The 22,706-nt window shown below is 45.1% G+C and overlaps 1 long non-coding RNA gene across 2 annotated transcripts; it reads left to right on the plus strand.

The window, feature by feature from the left end:
• Positions 1–3,172: 3,172 nt before the first annotated feature.
• On the plus strand, positions 3,173–9,529 carry LOC308579997. Of its 2 annotated transcripts, none has more exons than XR_014004669.1 (3): positions 3,173–3,712; positions 8,223–8,302; positions 9,169–9,529. It is a non-coding gene; the product is annotated as an uncharacterized lncRNA (long non-coding RNA). The 2 variants fall into 2 exon arrangements; XR_014004670.1 differs by lacking the exon at positions 3,173–3,712 and adding an exon at positions 3,775–4,486.
• The last annotated feature ends 13,177 nt before the right edge of the window (positions 9,530–22,706 follow it).

Genomic DNA, 22,706 nt, shown 5'->3' on the forward strand with positions numbered 1-22,706 from the left:
GCTGGTCCTCATTTTTGAAGTGAGCAGTCGGGAGGAAGCAAAGAAGATGACGAAGAAGAAGAAGCTGTCACTGCAACACAACAAGAACTTTTGAAACGTCTGTGAGGATGGGAGGACTCGGCACAACAGCAAAACTCTCGAGTTTTGCTCTTCGCTTCTCACTTTGAGGCATGATCCTGATTTCCCTAGATGTGCTTGAGACAGGAGATAAATGGATGCCATTGGCACCTGTGTTATATACAGTGGTACCTCGGGTTACAGACGCTTCAGGTTACAGACTCTGCTATCCCAGAAGTAGTACCTCGGGTTAAGAACTTTGCTTCAGGATGAGAACAGAAATCACGCGGCGGCGGCACGGCGGCAGTGGGAGGCCGCATTACCTAAAGTGGTACCTCAGGTTAATAACAGTTTCGGGTTAAGAATAGACCTCCAGAACGAATTAAGTTCTTAACCCGAGGTACCACTGTACTGTTCCTCCATTTTCTTTATGAAATGTATGTATCTAAAACATTTAATACAGTGGTTTCCTCCCAGGAAATTCAGGGCATCCTGTATTTTATTTTCACAAGAGCTCTGTAGGATAAGGCAGGGTAATTAATATAAGTTTAACAGAGGGCAGTCCAACAACCTCTGGAATACACCTGGTTTGGTCAGTCTTTAAGATGTTATAAAATACAACCACCCCTTGGAAAGGTTGGGACTGAGCCAAACTGAAGAGGTAGAGGCTGTGAATATTTTTATGCACCTTGAAAAGGGGACCTGTTTATGTTTTTTTTATTTTGGTGGGGAGGGAGGTGTGCCAGTGGCGTAGCGTGGGGGGTGCAGGGGGGGCCGGCCGCACCGGGCGCAACATCTGGGGGGCGCGCGCTCACACTCACAGCTCTCTGCCCCCTGCTAAAATCCACAGGTTAGAGGGCGCAAATTACTTGCCTTGCCCCGGGTGCTGACAACCCACGCTACGCCACTGAGGTGTGCTCTTAAGGATGTGAAAGCAAAAAGGGAAGGGAATGTGCCGCTGTTGCCTTGGCCCGTTAAAGTTCCAAAGCAGCAGCAGCAGATCAGAGGAAAGATATCTTCAAACAGATGTGGAAAACTGCATGAGAGAGGGGGGGGAGGAAACCCACCAGTTGTGTGACTGGCTGGAGATGAAGTAACATGTGGAGAAATGCACAGCATCTCATCTGCAGCCTTCTGCAGCCAGACCATCAGCCCAAAGAGAAAATCACCCTTGGGTCCTCAACTGTATGGCTTATGCCTGTAGGTCTTTTAACTACAAAGATGGACAGTGGAATGACCGGGTGCCATGGCTATAATGGGTGGAAGCATTCCCTGCACGGAACATTTTTATCTATCTATCCATCCCACAGTCTAATCATCATCACCACCACCATCATCATCAAATCAAAAATGCTTTACCTCCACAGTTGGAGGGCAATATGGCTCTGTCAGGCTTTGGAGGATCAGATCCCTCCCCCGGTGGCAGTAAATAAGCAGATCAAATGAAAGGAGCATTCTTACCAGTTAGTTTCTTTAACAATCACAGCGAGAGACAAAGGAATGCATATCTCTCTAGAAATGGCATTGCTCCAGGTAAGGGTTCATCCCCTCCGTCCCCATTAACCTACATCTCTCCTGCATTGGGAAATCTGAGCTTGCTCTCTGTTCTATCACTCTCAAACCTGTCTAGTCTTAGGCGAAGGGGGGTCAGGAATGCTGTCCAAGGACAATGCAGCTGCCAGCTCTCTCTCTCGCGCGCTCTCCCTCTCTCTCTCCCTCTCTCCTGGTGTTTCCTCTTCTAGCTGTTCTTCACCCAGTATTTCCCAGCTTCCCCCCTCTGGACTATGCCCTTCTGCAAACCACTGTTCTAAATCAATACTGTCCTCCTGCACTTGGAAAGGTTCAAGAGAGGGGGGGGGTGCGGCTCCCACTATTCCTCCTCAGTCCAGCCCCTGACAGCCTCCGAATGGGGAGAGTGCTGTTGTATGTAGGTCCTGTTTGGTCACTGTGCGAACAGGGTGAAGGACCCAGGGTGAAGGGTGATCTACCAGGATACCTCTTATGTTCTTATACCTAATGATCTATATCCTTTGTTGTTTGTTGTTGTTGTTTAGTCATTTAGTCGTGTCTGACTCTTCGTGACCCCATGGACCAGAGCACACCAGGCACTCCTGTCTTCCACTGCCTCCCGCAGTTTGGCCAAACTCATGCTGGTAGCTTTGAGAACACTGTCCAACCATCTCGTCCTCTGTTGTCCCCTTCTCCTTGTGCCCTCAATTTTTCCCAGCATCAGTCTCTTTTCCAGGGAGTCTTCTCTTCTCATGAGGTGGCCAAAGTATTGGAGCCTCAACTTCAGGATCTGTCCTTCGAGTGAGCACTCAGGGCTGATTTCCTTCAGAATGGATCGGTTTGATCTTCTTGCAGTCCATGGGACTCTCAAGAGTCTCCTCCAGAACCATAATTCAAAAGTATCAATTCTTCGGCGATCAGCCTTCTTTATGGTCCAGCTCTCACATCCATACATCACTACTGGGAAAACCATAGCTTTAACTATACGAGCCTTTGTTGGCAAGGTTATGTCTCTGCTTTTTAAGATGCTGTCTAGGTTTGTCATTGCTTTTCTCCCAAGCAGGCGTCTTTTAATTTCATGATTGCTGTCACCATCTGCAGTGATCATGGAGCCCAAGAAAGTAAAATCTCTCACTCCCTTCATTTCTTCCCCTTCTATTTGCTAGCAGGTGATGGGACCAGTGGCCATGATCCTTAATGGTGACTAAATCATAGTAAATAGTAAGCTATATACTTATATACGCACGAGGTGAGCCCACTCTAGGGGTGGAGGTGTCTTCTGCCCCCTCAATATTTGTTTCAAGGGTGTCCTGCCACCCCCCCAAAAAAAAAATATTGAGGGGGCCTGGCCTGCCTGCTCCGTCAATGCTGGGTGGAACATTTTGTTTACTGGATTATATGCTCTGATCCTGTGGTTTATTTAGGGTGGATCTAGACACACCAAAAAAAGCATTTTGGGAAAACACATTGCCAACTTCACAGAGGGAAATCACATTGGCCAAAGACGGGACTCCACAGCGCCATCTGGTGTCACAGTATTATAACACACGTAAAGCACTTTTTCTTTACTAATGTTGCTGAGTCCATATTCCTACAGACCTCTGCTCATGCAACAGGGCCTCACCTTCCATCCCTCGTCTTTGCAGACCCCAATGCTCCCTCCAGATCTGATCCAGAGGGTCCCCCCAGCCCTCCAGCAGAGACTTTTTGAGAGAGTGTGGGGAGCTTCGAGGTGGGTGGTGGGAGGAACATCCTGTTGCACCAGTGGAAGCCCAATCTGCTTACACACAGAGAGCATTGGCTATCACCCATGGACAAGGGGGAATAGCTATTCTCTTCAGTTTTTCCACCATTGTACATTGCAAAATCGGATAATCCTGTTGCCCTGATTAAACTGATTGGTTCAGCTGAATGTTTGCAGTTCCCCGTGTAACTCGGAGGCCACATTGGCGGGTATGTCAAGCCATGCTGGCATTGCCATTGGTAACCTGGAGGGGAAAGCACAGCAGGCAGTATTCCAGAAGACAGAACTGGGCCATCCTGTCCCGAAGGACACCCTTGCATTCTGTTGCAAGCCCAGAAACAACCTGTTGGAAAATGAAGTATTTGCAAGAAATCAACACTGGATCCTTCAGAAGACAACGCAGTAGGTGCACCAATTAGAAGCGACACAGAGATGTCTGTTGTTCTTGAGTTCATTGTGACAGACAGACAGACAACCACAGGGGTCGTAAAATAATGGCTCCTTTTATCATATGATTGGCAGCAGAGGGATGAAAAAAAGATAACATATTTTATTTATTTACAGTATCGTTCCATATCTATAAAGAAATGTGAGCAAAGGAGGATCAATTTGAAATACGTAAATTGCTAGAAGTTCTTCCTTGTGAGTTTTTCCTATGTCCAGCTACCCTCCTCCCCCAAATTAACAGGTTCTATACACTCTTCTGTGATCCACCTGCCCTTCTAGAGGCCTGTTCCTAGTCTTCATTCTTCCCTTAATTTCTGGACTGATAAACTTAGGCATTAGTGACTTTATTCATGGCTTCGGACACATTTGTAACTGTGGAGAAAAAAAATGTAAGTGCATACTGGAAGCATAGATTTGGTTTGCTGGTACAAATGCCATGTGTCGGATCTGGTATTAAGTTAGGGATTGCCAACCTCTTTGGAAGTTTTGAAAAAGGGCTATGGGTGCCAGTCACAAAATGGCTGCCACCTGGACCTGGCAAAAAACAAAATGGCTGCTGTGGTGGCATGGTATAACACAAGATGGCGGCCACATCTTAAAAATCAGTAAAGGGTACATTGTTAGAAGGATCTAGAGTGGCTCAGTGATCCTCCATGTTTCCTCGAAAACCTTCTACTGGTGGTGTTTTGACAGAAAAAGAAGCAGCACCTTCAAATAGAGGTGCCAAATGTGAGAGGAGGGTGACAGACCAATAAAAATGGCTGCAGAGGCCAGGCCATGGGCTCCTCCCCTGTACTATAATATGCTTGCTATTTCTTTGTCAGTTTTCTAAGGAGTATATGCCAGGTGGATGCTATTGACTTTTTCCAAACAGATTGCTTGTCTAGCAAGTACTGTCCACTGTTAGCTGTGGCAGAATCAATTCTGGGTAAAAGTTTTCCTCCTCTCCTCAGTTGTGTGTGTGGTGGGGATATATTGTTTTCAGGACCCCATTCCCCTCAAGCACATGGTTGGCACAGTCAGAACGGCTAGGTGCACAGGTTGCAAAGTGTGGGCAGCCTATGCTGTGTATATTTTGCATTTTGATCATGACCATTAAAGAAAATTCAGAGAGAGCAGAAGACCCTCTGGAGAGTCTCGACAAAACAAAGCACACAATGCCTAACTGTTATTGGAAAAGCTAAAATGTAGAGATGCCCCATGAAGAAGCAAAAGAGCTGATCAATGACCATGCTAAATGCATTTTGCATAACAGTTAGAAGAAGTCTATTCTGTTTCATTTTGATCCCTGCCTGCCCCCCACCCCCCATATTTTGAAGATGAAAATAAACAAAGCCACTGAGGGTCTCCTTTGCACATGAAAATTTGACATTGCAGTTGTGGTTTTTAAAGAATAGCCTTTACCAAACAGCAAATATCAAAATGCCATTAAGTATTGATAAAGAAAGTTTACAAAATTAAGGGAAGGGAAAAGTGGCTGGAAGTCTTCTAAAGTCTTCACATTTTTATGCTGCTGTTCCTAGGAATGTGGTTTTTTAAACAACAACAACTTATCATCCTGAGTGAAATACTCTGGAAGGCATATTTGAATGTTCATGGAGTGGATCTATGTGAACTAGCTAAAGGGAATTCTCTTTAGAACATGATAAGAATTCTGCTGGATCAGACCAGAGGCCTATCGAGGGCAGCATTTTGTTCCTGCAGTGTCCAACCAGATGCCCATGGAGGCATGAGGACGATAGCACTCTTCCCCTCATGTTTCTCCGGTAGCCTTCTTCACCATGGATTTCTTTAATCCCTCTGGGAAGCCATCTAAGCTAGCAAGCATAATGGCATTTTATGGTAACAAATCCCATAGTTTAACTATGTGAAGAAGTCTGTCTGACTGTTCCAACATTCAGTTTCATCAGATGGGTTCTAGTATTATGTTTTTAAACACTTCTATCACACACCTCTTTATTCACCTTCTCTCTAAACTGAGTCACTCCAGTCTCGTGATCATTTTATTTGCTTTTGGGGGGGCATATTTTCATCTTTTTTTGTGTTGCAACCAGTATTCGAAGTGCAGTTGCATCTTGAATCATTGGAAAGAAAATATGCCCTCAGGCCACACACTCCATTGTCACATCTCTCCTGTTTTGGCACATGTAACATTATTTATAAAACTTTTTTTATATAAATAACCAGAATTAGATGCTGGTTAAACCACTGTTTCTTGGTTCAGCTGTGTTTTAACAAACCCTGGTGTTCTTTATGGCATGAGAGAGAAGGAAGGGAAGAAGGGAGTATATATGGGCCCAACATTCATTCTTGGTCTAATAAACCACAATTTATTAGACTGACAATGCAATCCTGTACATACTAATTCAAAAGTAAGTCCCATTGAGTGCAGTAGAACTTATTTCCAGACATGTGCGCACAGGATTGCAGCCCAAGATTATTACATTTGAACAAGACCTATAAGGGAGAGAGAACACAAATGTATGTATAGGAAATGATGACGTTTTCATCCCCAATAAAGTTTGTGATTTGATTTTCTACTGAAAGGAGGCTGCATTTTAATGTTGTATTTTAATCTTGTTTTTTAAGTTGTATTTCAATCAAAGACTCTCCTCCCTGAAAATTGTTTTTATATCTGGTGTTAGCCGCCCTGAGCCCGGTCTTGGCTGGGGAGGGCGGGGAATAAATAATAATTATTATTTTTGTTGTTGTTATCATCATCATCATCATCATCATATCTGGATTGCATACATGGGAAGTATGTATGAACTGTCCACTTCATTATCCACTGGAGATGGGAAACAGATCCTGCAACCTCAAAGTTCCTTCTGATTGTGAGTGTGGCATCAGCTAAACGATGAATGAGAGGAAATAGGCATTTAGATTTCAGAATAATAATAATAATAATAATAATAATAATAATAATAATAATAATAATTTATTATTTATATCCCACCCATCTGCCTGGGTTTCCAACAAAATAGTAAAATACAATGGTCTGTTAAACATTAAAAGCTTCCCTAAATAGGGTTGCCTTCAGATGTCTTCTAAAAGTCTGGTAGTTGTTTTTCTCTTTGACATCTGATGGGAGGGCGTTCCACAGGGCGGGTGCCACTACTGAGAAGACCCTCTGCCTGGTTCCCTGTAACTTGGCTTCTTGCAGCAAGGGAACTTGCAAGATACAATATGCCTCTACATTCCCTTAATGTGCTGGATGTTACACATCTTTCTAGAGGTGTTGGAGGTAGGGAAGACCTACCTAGTGAGTCAGAAGGAGGGATCTTCTCCACTGTGCGTAAAGGAAGGGAAAGTGGGCAATACCTAAATCAGGTGGGCATTAAAATATCTTCCACAAACAATTGCACGGTCTATCTGGATGTACCTTCCTCTAATATGGAGAAGGCCTTCAATAGCAGGGGCAGAATGGAGGCAGGCGGAGCAAGAAAAGAACTTGGTATTTCAGACCCAAAGCCTGAGCTCAGCCCAGTAGCCTGGGGGCAATGCCAACGGCAAGGAAGGTGGCTCTGTAGTGGGGCATATGCATTGCATGCAGAATGACTCAGTTTCAACCCCTAGGGCTGGGAGAGAACCCTGCCTGAAACCCTGCAGAAGGCACTGCCACTCAGTGTAGACCAGGGTTTCCCAAACTTGGGTGGCTTGTGGTTTTCGGACTACAACTCCCATCATCCATAGCTAGCAGGACCAGTGGTCAGGGATGATGGGAACTGCAGTCTGAAAACAGCTGGAGGCTCAAGTTTGGGAAACCCTGGTGTAGACAATCGGTAGCTAGATGGTCCTCAGGGCTGCCTCAGTATCGGCCAGTGTCCAATGTTCCGACAACGGAAATAGCAGCTTATGAGCAGAGCAGAGCTCTACTTATCTTCATACCCCAATACTGGCTGAACAATAGTTTCACTGGTCAGCCAGTAAAACATCAGTTGGTTGGAAGACGTCTCTCCCCAGAATTTGTATAATAATCTTTTTTTCCCCCTCCCCCAAATGACTCTTCTCTCTGCTCGTCACTACTCTAACTTATGTGACTGGCAATTTGTTTCTTTTTAAGAAGAATTAATTGGGGAGGAGGGAGTTTGCATAAATAAAGAATCTCTTCCTTTAATGCGGATGCTTCTGCCGGCAAAATGTGGCACGTGTAAGTGGGGAGGAATTGTAGCATGTCATCCTCCACTTGGAAATCGGCTCCTGAAATCCTGTCTCTTTGCTCGCTGCAGTCGATGGAGCAGTGGGGAACCAGCTCTCCACATTTTGTTAGGGAGTAATTACATTATTCATATTTTATTTATCCCCTCAAAAGAAACAAGTAATTATTATTACACAATCTGTACCCTCCCCTCCAAAAAAAATACTGCTTTGGAAAAATTATCAATTATAATCTAGAAGATTGTCCCCCAAGTAAGACTTCAAATGCGTCTCATTACAGATTTTGTTTTGTTTTGTTTTGTTTAAGGAAGTGTGGTGGAAAAAACAAAGAACTGCTGTGCCGTTGTCTTTTACTTCTCTTTAATGTCGGGTTCAGAAGTAATGATGGTGAGAACAATCAGCCTTCAAGTCTCTGTTTTCCTGTGTTTACTCATTAAACATGAGAACCAGGTGCTCTCATGGGGAGAAAAGCTCATTGTAACATTGGCTTTAGATATCAAAAAAGCCTTTCACCTTTCACTAACAAGCATAACTTCACAGGCAAGGGGGCTGAGATAAATAAAGGAATAAATAAAGGAAGGGGGCCTGCTTTAAAATGAAATGGCGGGGCCCGATCCTGTAAACAAATACTTCTGGCGTGGGGGCAGATGACTCCCCTTCTCTTGGAGAGGAATCTGACGGAACACAACAAAGCTTTGCTTCGCGCAAAGGCTATGCAGATGGAGGTGCTTTGCCATATTTTGGTCTCTTGCACATGTTACTGGAGTAGCCTCAACCTTAAATCAAATGCTGCCTATAAAAACAATGATAAACTAGACCCAGTTCCAGAATATAATTTTGTGACAGGAACATGTGGCATACCAATGTCTCTTAACTCTTCACCCTTCCTTCAACCTGACCTCACCACCACCACTCTTGCCTTTGGGATCCTTGTCCTTTATCTCCCCTATTTCCTGGCCCCTCTTCCAGGCCCTCAGCCTCCTGTTATGTGAGATTTTGATCCCAGCCAAGCAGACAAGTTTCGCTTCCCTCGCAGAAGTTGGATTGCAGACCTTTTTACTTCCAGGAGCAGCTGAACATTCTCTCCCAATCAGGGGCTTTATCACCATGAACAATATTTTAGACTGTATAATAAAATAATTTAAATAAATAAGAGAAAGAAAGAAAGAAAGAAAGAAAGAAAGAAAGAAAGAAAGAAAGAAAGAAATCAGAGTCCCCTGACTTAGGCTTCTTCTCTTTTGTCTTCCTTTCAGGAAAGGGAAGGTGAGAAAGGGTGAAGAGAGAGAGAAGAGTAGAAAGTCTCCCAGTTGATTTATCTCCTGAGGTGATGGTCTCTTCAAGAACTAGAGGCAGCACTGGTGACCAGGGTTGGCCTGGTAACAACAACAACAACAACAACAACAACAACAACAACAACAACTTATTATTTATACCGTGCCCATCCGACTGGGTTTCCCCAGCCACTCTGGGTGGCTTCCAACAAAATATTTAAAAAACAATAAAACATCAAACATTAAAAAATTCCCTAAACAGGGCTGCCTTCAGATGTCTTCTAAAAGTCAGATAGCTGTTTATTTCCTTGACATCTGATGGGAGGGTGTTCCACAGGGCAGGCACCACTACCGAGAAGGACCCTCTGCCTGGTTCCCTGTAACTTTGCTTCTCACGGTGAGGGAACCACCAGAAGGCCCTCGGAGCTGGACTGCAGGGTCTAGGCTGAATGGTGAGGGTGGAGACGCTCCTTCAGGTATACTGGGCCGAGGCCATTTAGGGCTTTAAAGGTCAACACAACACTTAGAAGAGTGCTCAGAACCCAGTTGGGTCCCACTGACAAGGGGGCCAGTTGAGCCCCTTGCCCAAGGGCTCTGAAGATCCTAGAGCGGACACTGACTAGTGGTAGCACCTCATTGAGCTCCCCATCTTGTATATCTGTTCTCTTCTTTTTGGTTTTTATTTCTTCTGATGCCATCCCATAGAATTGTGGAGTTTGAAGGGGCCGTCTTGCCCAACCCCCTGCAAGGCAGGAATCTTTTGCCCATGCCACCCGCGACCACACTGTCCCTAAGCTCCCTTCTTAGAACTCGTCCCCTTTGCGTTTTCTTTCTCCAGAACCAAAACAAAACCTTGTAATGGGAGCTTATATTGTGTGTGGAGGGGGATCAATAGGAATATGGCTGGCATGTTTTGTGTGGTTCGCTTGTTATGCTTTCTGGAGACTTCCCTCTTTTCTTCTGGTTTTTATGGCTGACCTTGTTCCTGTTGTTAGTACAGAGGGGTGGTGTGTTTTGTGTGTTTCCCCCCCCTCCTCCTTTTTCCTCATCCAGTGTGGCACTTCTGTAATGTTTTTGTTCTTTGTTCTAGTTCATTCTCCCTTTGAGGTTCCCTCTGATGTTGAGTCAGCGGCATGTTTTTGATACATTCTTCCCTGGCATGTGCATCCTCACTCCAGGTATCAAAAACCCAGAGCAGCAGTTATTTGGAGGGACACTTGTTCGGAGCGACAATGCCTGCCTCGTCCTAATGCCGTCCGCCGCAATGGCCACCTGAGTCAACAAATGACCGGTGTTTGAACAAAGGAACAACAGACCTGCACTTTCTCTCAGGCTTTGCGTTTTCACTTTGGCTGTGGAGCACACACACACACACACACACACACACACACACACACACACACACAAAAACACAGAGGACTCCTGTGCTGTGGGGCTTTGAGGAGCAGGTGCGTGACCAGGAGGCAGCTGAAAAGGCATGATGACTTGTGTCGTATGGATAATACCTAGCAGCCAGGCCTCCAACAAAAGGGCAGCTTGTTTTGCCATTGTCTTTTAAGGTCAGGGTCATAAGAACAAACATAAGAAGAGCTCTGCCACATCAGACCAATGGTCGCTCCAGTCCTGTTTCCCGCAGTGGCCAACCAGGTGTCTCCAAGAATCACACACAAAGGGAAGCCTTTTCCCACTGCATCTCCTGGTGTAAACTGTAGTATTTCAGTTCAGTCCTTGTTTCATGTACAGTGGTACCTCGGGTTACATACACTTCAGGTTACATACGCTTCAGGTTACAAACTCCACTAACCCAGAAATAGTACCTCGGGTTAAGAACTTTGCTTCAGGATGAGAACAGAAATTGTGCAGCGGCAGCGCAGCGGCAGCAGGAGGCCCCATTAGCTAAAGTGGTGCTTCAGGTTAAGAACAGTTTCAGGTTAAGAACAGACCTCCAGAACGAATTAAATACTTAACCCAAGGTACCACTGTATAGGCATACCTTGGATCTCAAACGCCTTGGCTCCCGAACAAATCGGATCCCCAACGATTGAAACCTGGAAGTGAGTGTTCCGGTTTTCAAACGATTTTCGGAAGCCGAACATCGGGCACAGCTTCTGCAGCTTCCAATAATCAGAAGCCACATCTTGGTTTTTTAATGTTTCCGGGAGTCAAACGGACTCCTGAAACGCATTCTGTTTGAGAACCAAGGTACGCCTGTATGTTCCAGTACACAGAGGCTTTAGAGACCAGGCCCTGAGGCAGCAATGTGAGGTTTCTAATGGTCTCCTTCTCGTGTATAATAGGATGTCCCTATTTTCTTTGGAGAAATGTTGTTGGAGGGTATGTAATGTTTGCTTAGGTGTGTAAAAAATAAAGTATTCCAGTCACCATCCTTTGTGCCAATCCTACATCTTACATATAGCAGTGTGCTTTCTTGGAAGCTATTTTTCATGAGTTTGACTAATCCTTTTTTAAAAAAAGCCATCTGAGGCTGCCCTCCTCTGTACGCTTACTTGGAAGCAAGGCACATTGAACACAGTGGGATTTCCTTCTGAATAAATATGCAAAATATTGAACTGTAAGCCAGTGGCCTTTGTCCCATCTTGTGGTACCAACTTCACTAAGGCGGCAAACCTATGTGCACCCACCTGAGAGTAAGTCCCATTGAACTTTTATTCAAAACGATTTCTGAAAAGCTTGATTCTTTTTAAACCTCTAAACAGTATACAAAAAACAACGCCAAGACAATAAAACCACACACACACAAATGAAAGTAAAATAACATTATAAAAACAGATGGAAAGAGGAATAGATAAAAAGAGGAATTCAGAAACAATGGTGTGATCTTATGGGGCAGGGAAAATCTGGGCAGAAAGTTATGTCTTCACAAGACATCGGAAGCAACTAAAATAGACAATGCTTCAAATAAGACAGAGGGAAGGGCTTTCCACAGTGCAGGGGCAATGGTAGAAAATGCCCATTTTGGAGACACCACACTTTAGGTTGCTGTGCCATGGGTAGAACTTCCACTGATGAAATAAGGGATCTTATGATGACCATGGGGCTGTCCTAAAATGTCACCAGCCCAATGCATGTAGCAGGCCACACTCTGGACCTTGTTTTCTCAACTGGGCAGGGAGAGGGTGATCTGAAAGTGGGGGATATTGACACCAGTCCCATGTCATGGTCAGATCATTTCCTGTTGAGATCTAGATTTTCAGGACCCTTTCCCCTCTGCAGAGGCGGGGGAACCTATTGGGATGGTGCACTCTTGGAGGCTGATGGACCCAATAGGTTTCCAGGTGGCTCTGGGGGATTTTCCGGCTGATAGGCTCATACTGTACATCACCCTAAAGTACCTCACAAAGTCGATGACAGCAGCATCTCACACCGAATGTAGCTGATCTGTAGAAAGGACTCAATGAGCTTAGAATGGAGAAGTTGTATGTACCCTTGTTGTCTATGAAAATCCTTCAATGAAAACAATTAAAAGAAAAACACCCAGGAACACAAGGTCCAACATGAGGTGGAAAGAAGGAACACTATTGCTGAGCCTACTCTAAATTTTAGTGGCCCTCCAAAATTTTACTGTCCTCAGGGAGGAGCTATGACCTAGGCAGGAACAGGGCACGGTATAACACCATTTCAGAACGTAAGCCCTGCCTATTTGAACACACAATTCAGAACACCTCCACGAACACAGAAAAAGTCACTCAAGAGAAGGCTAACCTGGAACATTTCTCCTCACCGTGAAATCTATTCCTGGACTTTAACCTTAGTTTTGGCGAGAGCCTTCAGTCCTGCTTTGCATTTTGTGGTCTGAACCATACGGGCTTTTCTCCAGAATGTGTAAATTAACTCATAGAGGCCGATGTGCATTGAGTATGTAAAACTCAGAAGCCTGTTTGCATGATTAAGATAGCTTTTCATCTCACATAATCACACACATACACACCCCATACCCTCTTGGGGGAAATTTAAACCAACTGTAGTGTTGCTCATTCCTGAACTTTTTCTTTTGGACTTTCAAGTGATGCACTTACGTTTGAACTGTGAACTATGCAAGAACCTTCCAAATCCTTAGCGCTTGGTCCAAGTCCATTGCCAGTCATTCAATAATACAATAATTATACCCTGCTCAGGGTATAATTAAAACTCAGCCTATTAAGATAAATATCCAGGGTTAAGACCTGGATTGCTCCTATACACCTGCCTGGATATCAGGAGCGGCTGGGAACATCACCTTAATAGAGCTGTACCTGCCAGGTGTGCATTATGAGGCCACTCACAATATTCACAGACCTGACACCCTAACAATGGAGTGCCCACCCCTTACAGATCTGGCTGGTGCCGATGGCGTTTTGGCACCATATCTAATCACCCAGGCTTCAGGCTAATGGCAATTTGGGTAGGGGTGATGGACCTATGTCCACAGATGTGCTGATCTGGTTCATGCCGTATCAGAGGTGAGTTTTTAAGTAATACTGGTTGTCTTATTGAGCTGGTGCTGTTAATTTTAACTTGCTCTGGGATTTGTTTTTTAAACGACGAGCAAGCTATAAATGTTTCTAATTAAAAATGAAGCAAAAACATCATGGCAAAACCCAATATATTTTACAGCGATAAAATACTATTACGCTCAATTCAAAAACGGCTAAAACAGGATCTTCCCCTAAGAAATGCATACCGAGAGATTAAATTGGAAAATTTTCAGACAGGATTGATGGAAGTCAAAAATTTGAATAAGATGTAAAAAATTTGTTTAATTACTGTTGAAAATGATCTGTTAAAAAAAACTAGTAAAAAAATTTATATTAAAACAGGATCTTCCCCTCTCCTCTTTAAAAATTTACTGTATTTTTCGCTCTATAAGACGCACTTTTCCCCTCCTAAAAAGCAAGGGGAAATGTGTGTGCACAGCAATCCCTCTTGCTGTTCTGGCTTCGGGGATAGCCACACAAAGCCTCTTCAACAACATTTGATTCAGAATATTTTTTTCTTGTTTTCCTCCTCTAAAAACTAAGTGCGTCTTATGGTCGGGTGCATCTTATAGAGAGAAAAATACGGTAATCCAATGCTTCAGCAACATAACAGACCCTACACTATTGGTCCCCCACTATCTGGCATTTTTAAATCCTCTTTAATAGTTCCAAATCAGGAGAGGGGAGCCCTATTCCGGCCTGAGGGCCACATTCCCTTTCGGACAATCTTGCAGGGGCCGCATCGCATGGCGTGTTTGGCATGTGGTGTGTTTGGAGCAATGAGTGCAAATTTTACCTTCGTACAGGAGGCTAGTTTCTACTCGGACTCGCACACTAGCCTCCACCCAGACAAGCAAGAGGCATTGTGGGAGTACAGGGACACATTCCAGCCAATCACAAACACCCCAAAGGGTGGAAGGTAGGCCTGGTGAGGGGTGTGGCCCAAGGAGAAGGGGTGTGCTGAGCAGGGGCTGCATAGAGAGGACTGAAGGGTCTCAGCTGGCTGAGGTTCCCTCCTCCAGTTGTAAATCATGCTGGCAGCCCATCGTACGGAATCCACCCATTTGTTTTTAACAGGCAAAACTGCAACTGGAAAACTAGCTAGAGCAAATATGATCCTATAATAGGTCTGTTTTGTCAGCAAAAAGACCGATATATCTTTGCCTTCCTTTTGTTCCTCCAAAACAAACCAGTCCATTACAGATTTGTCTATACCTGTAACTACCCTGGAATGCTACATGTTCCCAAGGTTTCTGCTGTGGATTGTCCACATAGACACCGCAGTCCTTTCAGTGCATCCCGTGAGGAATTGTCCTTGAGGTCACAGAAGGTCCAGGAAGCACAGCAGAACTCACCTATCTTGAGTGGTACATTCAACCACAGAATAGTTATTCCCAGACTCTGCCAGGTGGGTGAAAGCAATTTTGTGATTTGTTTGCCCGTGTCAAAAAGGAGCACATCAGGGATGGAATGAGATTAGTTTTCATAGAAAGCTGCCTCTCATCTCTTGACTGGTGTGGCAATAGCTCTCCAAGGTCTCAGGCACAGATTCCCTCCTAGTCCTGATCCCTGAGAGTTTGCAAAAGCCAGAAACCGAACAAGGAACGAGCTGTACTCCTGAGCCCTCCTCCTGACTGGTATCCTAGATTTCTTTGAGCGGGGAAGACTTTTGCCAGCTCGGCTTTGCAGTTCTCCTCACTTCAAGCTGAAGAGGCAGAGGAAGCCATATGATGCTTCTTGAAGGCATAGGCCAGCCGCTGGTGCGTTTTACCACCATGCCACGCAGCTAATGCACGTTTGAAGTGGAGAAAAAGAAAGCAAGGACGCCGATTCACTTCTCATCTACAATGCCCTAATGATGTGTCACCACCACCACCACCTAAAGCAGCTCAAAAGCCTGGTGTGTGTTGCAGGGGGAAGGGAATACCTAATATTATCCCACTAATAACAAGAGCTGTTTATTACTTCATTTGAAAAATGCAGACTCCTTGCTGGAAGCATTCTCACTTGCTGCAGCATGCCATGGCTTGATGGAGCAAACATACCATTTGAAACACGCTTGACCTCGGTTCATCCTTAACACGCCTATCTAAATTGCTGGTGGCATAACTCTGTTAATTGAACATATGCACCACTTGCGGCATGGGACTTCGGCAAGGAACATGTTGCCTTGTTGTTGCTTTGAGTGCAGGTTGGCACAACCAGATACCTTGCAAAGAGTGAATCCACCCAGTCCTCTCCCTTCTTCTCTTCCCACCCCCCACGCCATACTTTTGAAAGGCAATGCAAAATAGGAGGTTTGGCCCCACTCTGGTGAGAATCTTCAAAGCGGGACTCCCCCCTCTGTGATCTGAAGGATTTTCAAGAAGGAATCCCCTCCAGCACTAGCAACTCTCAGAAGGGATGCCAGCACCCTGTAGAACAAAAGCTTTGAAGATGGGGCCTCCCCATTGATAGAAGTCTTTGCAGAAGCTCCATCCCTACCTTCCCTGTTGGAAAGTCTTTCAAGTGCCAGGAAGTTAGAGACTTTCAAAGGCTTCAGTCACAAAAAGGACAGGAGGACGGCCCTTTGTTTGGATCTCAGGTTGAAGGTCAGTTATAAGGTCTGCTGAAAGCGCCAGCTGCACAAAGGCAGAAAATATACCAGCCTTTTGTCAATCAAACTCACAGGGGTCTTGCTTCTGCAAAATCTTCAGCAGAAAACGTGATCATCTGCCCAGCCTTTGTGCTGCTCTTATATTCATTTTGCAATATGGGGAATCTTGGGCACTCCAGATTCTATTGGACTCCATTGGCCATCAGACCTAGCAAGCTCGATCAATGGTCTGAGATTATGGGACTTGCAGTATGGAAACATCAGCGTGGGGGCACATGTTCCCCATCCCTGATCCAAAGAAAGAGTCCTATTCCTCTCTTAGCATCTCCTTCTGTTCCAGAAGTTCAATTAACTCTAGATTGCCAGGTGCTACCTCCTGCAGCAAAGAACCTAATTCTGTTCCTTTTCAGGGGGGGACCACTTTGTAAACTATGTTGGGTGAAATTAATAGATAAGTGTAAATAGTAAGTGGCTGAAAACTGGGGGCATTGTTTATTACTGTGCAAATTACACTTAGAACAGGGCTGACCAACATTTAGCCTTTCAGATGTTGCTGCACCACAATTCCCATTGTCCCTGACTTTTGACCACACGGCTGGAATTGATGGGAGTTGGAGTTCAACATCAGGAGGGCGACAGGTAAACCATCCTTGTCCTAGAAGAACTATGTAGGTTGTCTTCTGTGGACCTTCCACAATGAAAAGTGCATGGCAGGGGAGTAATTATTGTACACCCCAAGATCTTGGTTAGGGTAATCAGGGGTCAGCAAACTTTTTCAGCGGGGGGCCAGACCACTGTCCCTCAGACCTTGTGGGGGGCCGGACTATATTTTGAAAAAAAAATAATGAACGAATTCCTATGCCCCACAAATAACCCAGAGATGCATTTTAAATAAAAGGACACATTCTACTCATGTGAATACACACTGATTCTCGGACCATCCACGGGCCAGATTTAGAAGGCGATTGCGCCGGATCCGGCCCCCAGGCCTTAGTTTGCATACCCATGGGGTAAATGATCACATCAGAATTATTATAATCAGAATTAGGAATTATTGCCTGGTGTGGAATTTAACTAGGGAAAAAGGTGTTGACGTTTGCCTTCATATATCTTAGTCTTAACCTTCCTTTCTAGACTTGGTGCTGCCTCAGTATAGCTGTGTGCTTCTGCCACTGGGCTCCATTGAAAACAGCTTCTCCATGTAAACCAGGAAGTGACTTCTCCAAATGATGGAACAATTCTTCTTTTATCTCTGTGGCTGCAATCTCCTGGGTGATGCAAATGCCCTTAGTAAGTTGGATGCACATGCGTACTCTGTCTGTCTCCCTCCTGTGGCCCTGGGCACTGGCAATACATGGTACGCCACTGCCTCAACCACACATTGCTTACAAGAAAAACGTCTCAGATTGACTGTTATTGACCTGCATAAAAGGCTGTAATTTGAAAATAGAGACACTGAATGTACTCTTGTTACTTATAGAAAATCTCTATCTATCTATCATCTATCTATCATCTATCTATCTAACACTTAGGGGGAGGTCTTTTCAGAGGGGAAAGCTGGAGTGGGGGAGTGGGCCAACAGTCACTTACCAATAGCCATTTCTCCACTTCAGACTCCTCCACTGCCATTCTACCTCTTTGGTGTGGCCCACACGAACATGTCCGTGGCTCACACTACAACTCCCATCATCCCTAGCTAGCAGGAGCAGAGGTCAGGGATGATGGGAATTGTAGTTTGAAAACAGTGGGAGACCCAAGTTTGGGAAACCCTGCATTAGGCAATGAAAAAGGAGCTATCATCATAGCAAAAGAAAAGTTCTGCTTGGTTTTTCTCTCTCTGTCTAATAGCTGTTGCTTGAATGATATGCCTGGGTCACAAATTGGGGGTGAAATAATTGATTTGATTCTGAGCTGTGCTAAAGGGGGAGTTTGTGAAACTATTGTTGGGACAGTGATACTTCTCTGTCGACATGGGAACAAATTAAAACCTGTTTGATTGCTTTGCAGGGATGATGGTGGTGCTGTGGTCTAAACCACTGAGCCTTGGGCTTGCCGAACAAAAGGTTGGTGGTTCGAATCCCCGCAATGGGGTGAGCTCCTGTTGCTCGGTCCCTGCTCCTGCCAACCTAGCAGTTCGAAAGCATGTCAAAGTGCAAATAGATAAATAGGTACCAGTCCAGCGGGAAGGTAAATGGCGTTTCTGTGTGCTGCTCTGGTGTCAGTGTTCTGTTTAGCCAGAAGTGGCTTAGTCATGACCCAGAAAAACTGTCTGCGGACAAACGCCGGCTCCCTCAGCCTGAAGAGCGAGATGAGCACCACAACCCCAGAGTCGTTCACGACTGGACTTAACTGTCAGGGGTCCTTTACCTTTACCTTTTGATTGCCTTGCATTTCTGCTGTAGGCTGCCGTACTTCATATTCCTATTATGCTGGTGACAAGGAGGACAAACTGTTGTGCGTATGTGTGTGTGCGAGAGAGAGAGAGGGTGTGTGTGTGGAGTACTGAACAGAGCAGCTCTAAGTCGGGGATTATTTTACCGCTTCACTAAAAACACCTAAGAATTGGCCTCTGGGGTTATTGGATCCAGAGCCTCTGCACACAGAAATATTTTTTCAATCAAAGTGTTTGGTTTCTCTTGGCTTCGAGAGGCAACCTGCTTTTAGCAATGGTGCCCAATTTGGACGGCAGTGATGCCATTCTGCAGGGCTCCCACCTTCACAATAGAAACAGTGTAAGAAGCCAAAAGCCCCAGCAGCGCCTGGCTTTGCAACAAGGATTCTGGTGCAAAGATTCATGCTTGTTTGTTTAATCCACCTCCGTTTAATTTTTTTTAAAGAAACATGAATAGAGCTGTGGCTATCTGCATATTTTTCAATATATTTCCTTGCCATCCCACCCCCACCCCCCTCAACGAGAAGGCATTTCATGTTTCCTTTCTCTGCATCTGTTTTTATAAAAGCAGGCACAGAGTGTGTTTTGGATAGTGTCTGGGAGGAGAATGAAAAGTAAATTCTCGATTGTTTTTGAGCCAGTTTCCTCTCTCCACCACCACCCCCTTCCACACACCCTTCTCTCTGACTTTGCTCTTTGCAGACACATCAACGGTTTCCCTCAAGTGCTTATTATTAGCATGACAAGTCTTGTTGCCTTTGCTCTTTAATCCTTGTTGGCAAAACACATAAAACTTCCAGTTCTGTATCTGGATGGGGCACGGATTCTGCTTGTGGCTCTGTCAGCACTTGATAACGTGAAGCAAGCACCAGGAGTTAATTGCATCGTCCAAGTTGCAGAGCCGCCATTTCATCAGTATTTCTCCCTCTGCAGCCACTGGGGGCCTGGGAGGTGGGGGACAAGTGAGATACGATCTGGTGGTTTTATCACCTTCTTCTTCTTCTTCTTCTTCTTCTTCTTCTTCTTCTTCTTCTTCTTCTTCTTCTTCAGAATAACAACAAATGCAGACCCTCCAAGTGTCCCTATTTTCCAGGGACAGTCCTGGATTTACAGAAGCCGTCCCAGTTTCTGATTTGATCCTGGAACATCCCGCTTTCCCTTAGGATGTCCCTATTTTCATCAGAGAAATGTTGGAGGGTATGGAGTTATGCCATGCTTTTTTTCTAAAAAAAAGAGGGGGGTACTCGCATTTTCCTACTCATATTGAAATACTGCCCCTCAGTGAGGCCAATTTTATATTCACAAAATGTTTAGGGTTCTGTGTACCCCCGGAAAAAAAGCACTGGAGTTATGTGACCCCAGAGCCAAGGAGTAACTATACAAGCTTTATAAGACATCTGAAGGCAGCCCTATATCAGGAAGTTTTTTTAAATGTGTGATGTTTAATTATGTTTTTATAAACATTGGGGTCTGCCTAGAGTGGCTGAGACACCCCAGTCAGATGGGCGGGGTATAAATAATAAAATTATTATTATTATTATTATGGAGTAGGTAAAGGTAAAGGGACCCCTGACCGTTAGGTCCAGTCGTGGATGACTCTGGGGTTGCGGCGCTCATTTCCCTTTATTGGCTGAGGGAGCTGGCATACAGCTTCCGGGTCATGTGGCCAGCATGACTAAGCCGCTTCTGGCGAACCAGAGCAGCGCACGGAAACGCCGTTTACCTTCCTGCCGGAGTGGTACCTATTTATCTATTTGCACTTCGTGTTTTCGAACTGCTAGATTGGCAGGAGCTGGGTCCGAGCAATGGGAGCTCACCCTGTCGCGGGGATTCGAATCGCAGACCTTCTGATCGGCAAGCCCTAGGCTCTGTGGTTTAACCCACAGCGCCACCCGCATCCCTTGTGGAATAGGATGTCCCTATTTTCATTGGAGAAATGTTGGAGGGTATGCAAAGGATCTGTGGGGTTGCCTTTCAAGGCTGCTTTGGGGTGGGGTGGGCATGTGCCCTACTTTATAGGGGACATTTCTCCAAATGCGCTGTGCGCTTTTGCACACAGTCCTCTAGTTGAAGGGCTGTCCAAATTTGCTTCTGCCTTTGATCCATCTTGGCCCATGTCCCCAGTTACAGGAGGCATTCTAGGGCAGACCGGGACCTCTGCCATTGGCCAGGGAACCAAGAACCAATGGGGTGCTGCTTTCCTTGCCTCCCAGGAAGAACACTGTGGCAAGGAGGAGAGAGAACTGTCCCCATCCATCCAACCTAAGTGAAGCGACTTCTGAGAACTTGCTTTTCCCTACCCTACTAGAAGGAACACTTAGAATGACTTTGTTGGTGCCTGTTTGCTTTCTCTCCTTCCCTTCTCAACTCCCTTTCCTTTTACATCATGTCTTTTAATGTTGAGGGCAGCGTGTCTTCTTATAATTGAACACTGAAAGCCTCTCTGGGGGTCTTTTTAGGCTGAAGAATGAGGTGAAAAATTCATCGTGTAAATAAACAAACTAGTGGCTCCAGAAACGTATTTGATAAGCAAGAGGAAGCAAAGGGAAAACAGGTGAAGGAAGAACAAGCTTTGTTGCATTGTGTTCCTACCAGCTTGCATATATGAGATAAAGCAGTTGCTTGTTTGGGGAGCTGCAGTGACAACAGTACCAGCCATGTTGCTGCATGGAGGAAGCCTAAATGACACACACACACACACACACACACACACACACACACACCTCTGCTTGCTGGGGCCAACACTATAAGAAAGTCAGTCTGCACCAACCCCAATACCAGTTCCTGCTTTGAAATGTCTTCCCACTATGGTGTTGCCTGAAGCAGTTTGCTTCATCCTGTTTCATGTCATAGCTGGACAGTCCAGAATTCCAGTTGCAATCATTCACTTGCACCATTTATGCTGTTCTACCAGTTGCAGTCAAAGGGGAATGAGGTTTTTTTGTTTAGAGGGGAGGCATTGTTCTACAGTGGTACCTCGGGTTAAGTACTTAATTCGTTCAGGAGGTCCGTACTTAATCTGAAACTGTTCTTAACCTGAAGCACCACTTTAGCTAATGGGGCCTCCCGCTGCTGAGGCGCCGCCGGAGCACGATTTCTGTTCTCACCCTGAAGCAAAATTCTTAACCTGAAGCACTATTTCTGGGTTAGCAGAGTCTGTAACCTGAAGTGTATGTAACCTGAAGCGTATGTAACCCGAGGTACCACTGTACTTTACTCCTTGTAGCAGCACTTCTTACCCTGAGCAAGGGCCTTTGGTGTCACTCGCTGAGCCTCATCCGTGAAAAGCCCTCAGAGGCTTGTCTGAAGCCAACTTTTTGAGTGGCTGGTTTCTTTTGACTATGCAACATACGCAACGATAAGCACACAACATTTCCATGACATTTCAATGACAGTACAATTTGCAGACGGATCAGGTTTGACACTTGCAGATTCTCACTGGTATCACATTCTCCCCATCGTTTCCACAAGTCTTTCCGAAAGGAGTGCTAATGGCCTGAAGACATCAACTAGATTGTAAGAATGGGTACAAGAACCCCACAAAGTTCCCCCATCGGCCTGCTATGAGGGCTCAATCTCTTCAGTAGCAGAATTATTCATTTCACAGTGACCCAATCTTATATGGAGAAGTGAGATTCTGTTTCTCAGTCTTGGCCACTCCCAACCTGGCCACAACTGGCAGAAAATGGACAGCCTCCTTATATAGTGGAACCTCGGTTTTCGAACGTAATCCATTCCGGAAGACTGCTCGACTTCCAAAATGTTCAAATACCGAGGCTCATTCAATTGTCGGCAAATTCAATTGAAAAAAAATTAAAGACACACAGCGGAAGCTGTTTGAGTTCGGACGCGCGTTTGAAAATGGAAGCATTTACTTCTGGGTTTTCGGCGTTCGAGTTCCGAAACATTAGTCAATGGAGACGTTCAAGAACCAAGGTTCCACTGTATGTGTACATTTCTTGATATAACAAGCAGTGCTAACACTACCTCAGGGAGGAAAATAGTGTTAGCGATGGCCAAATTTGCTTCATAGATTTCCGATGCAAAGCTTTGAACC

This window comes from Podarcis bocagei (assembly GCF_964188305.1).
Source record: "Podarcis bocagei genome assembly, chromosome: 2".
Lineage (NCBI taxonomy): Eukaryota > Metazoa > Chordata > Lepidosauria > Squamata > Lacertidae > Podarcis > Podarcis bocagei.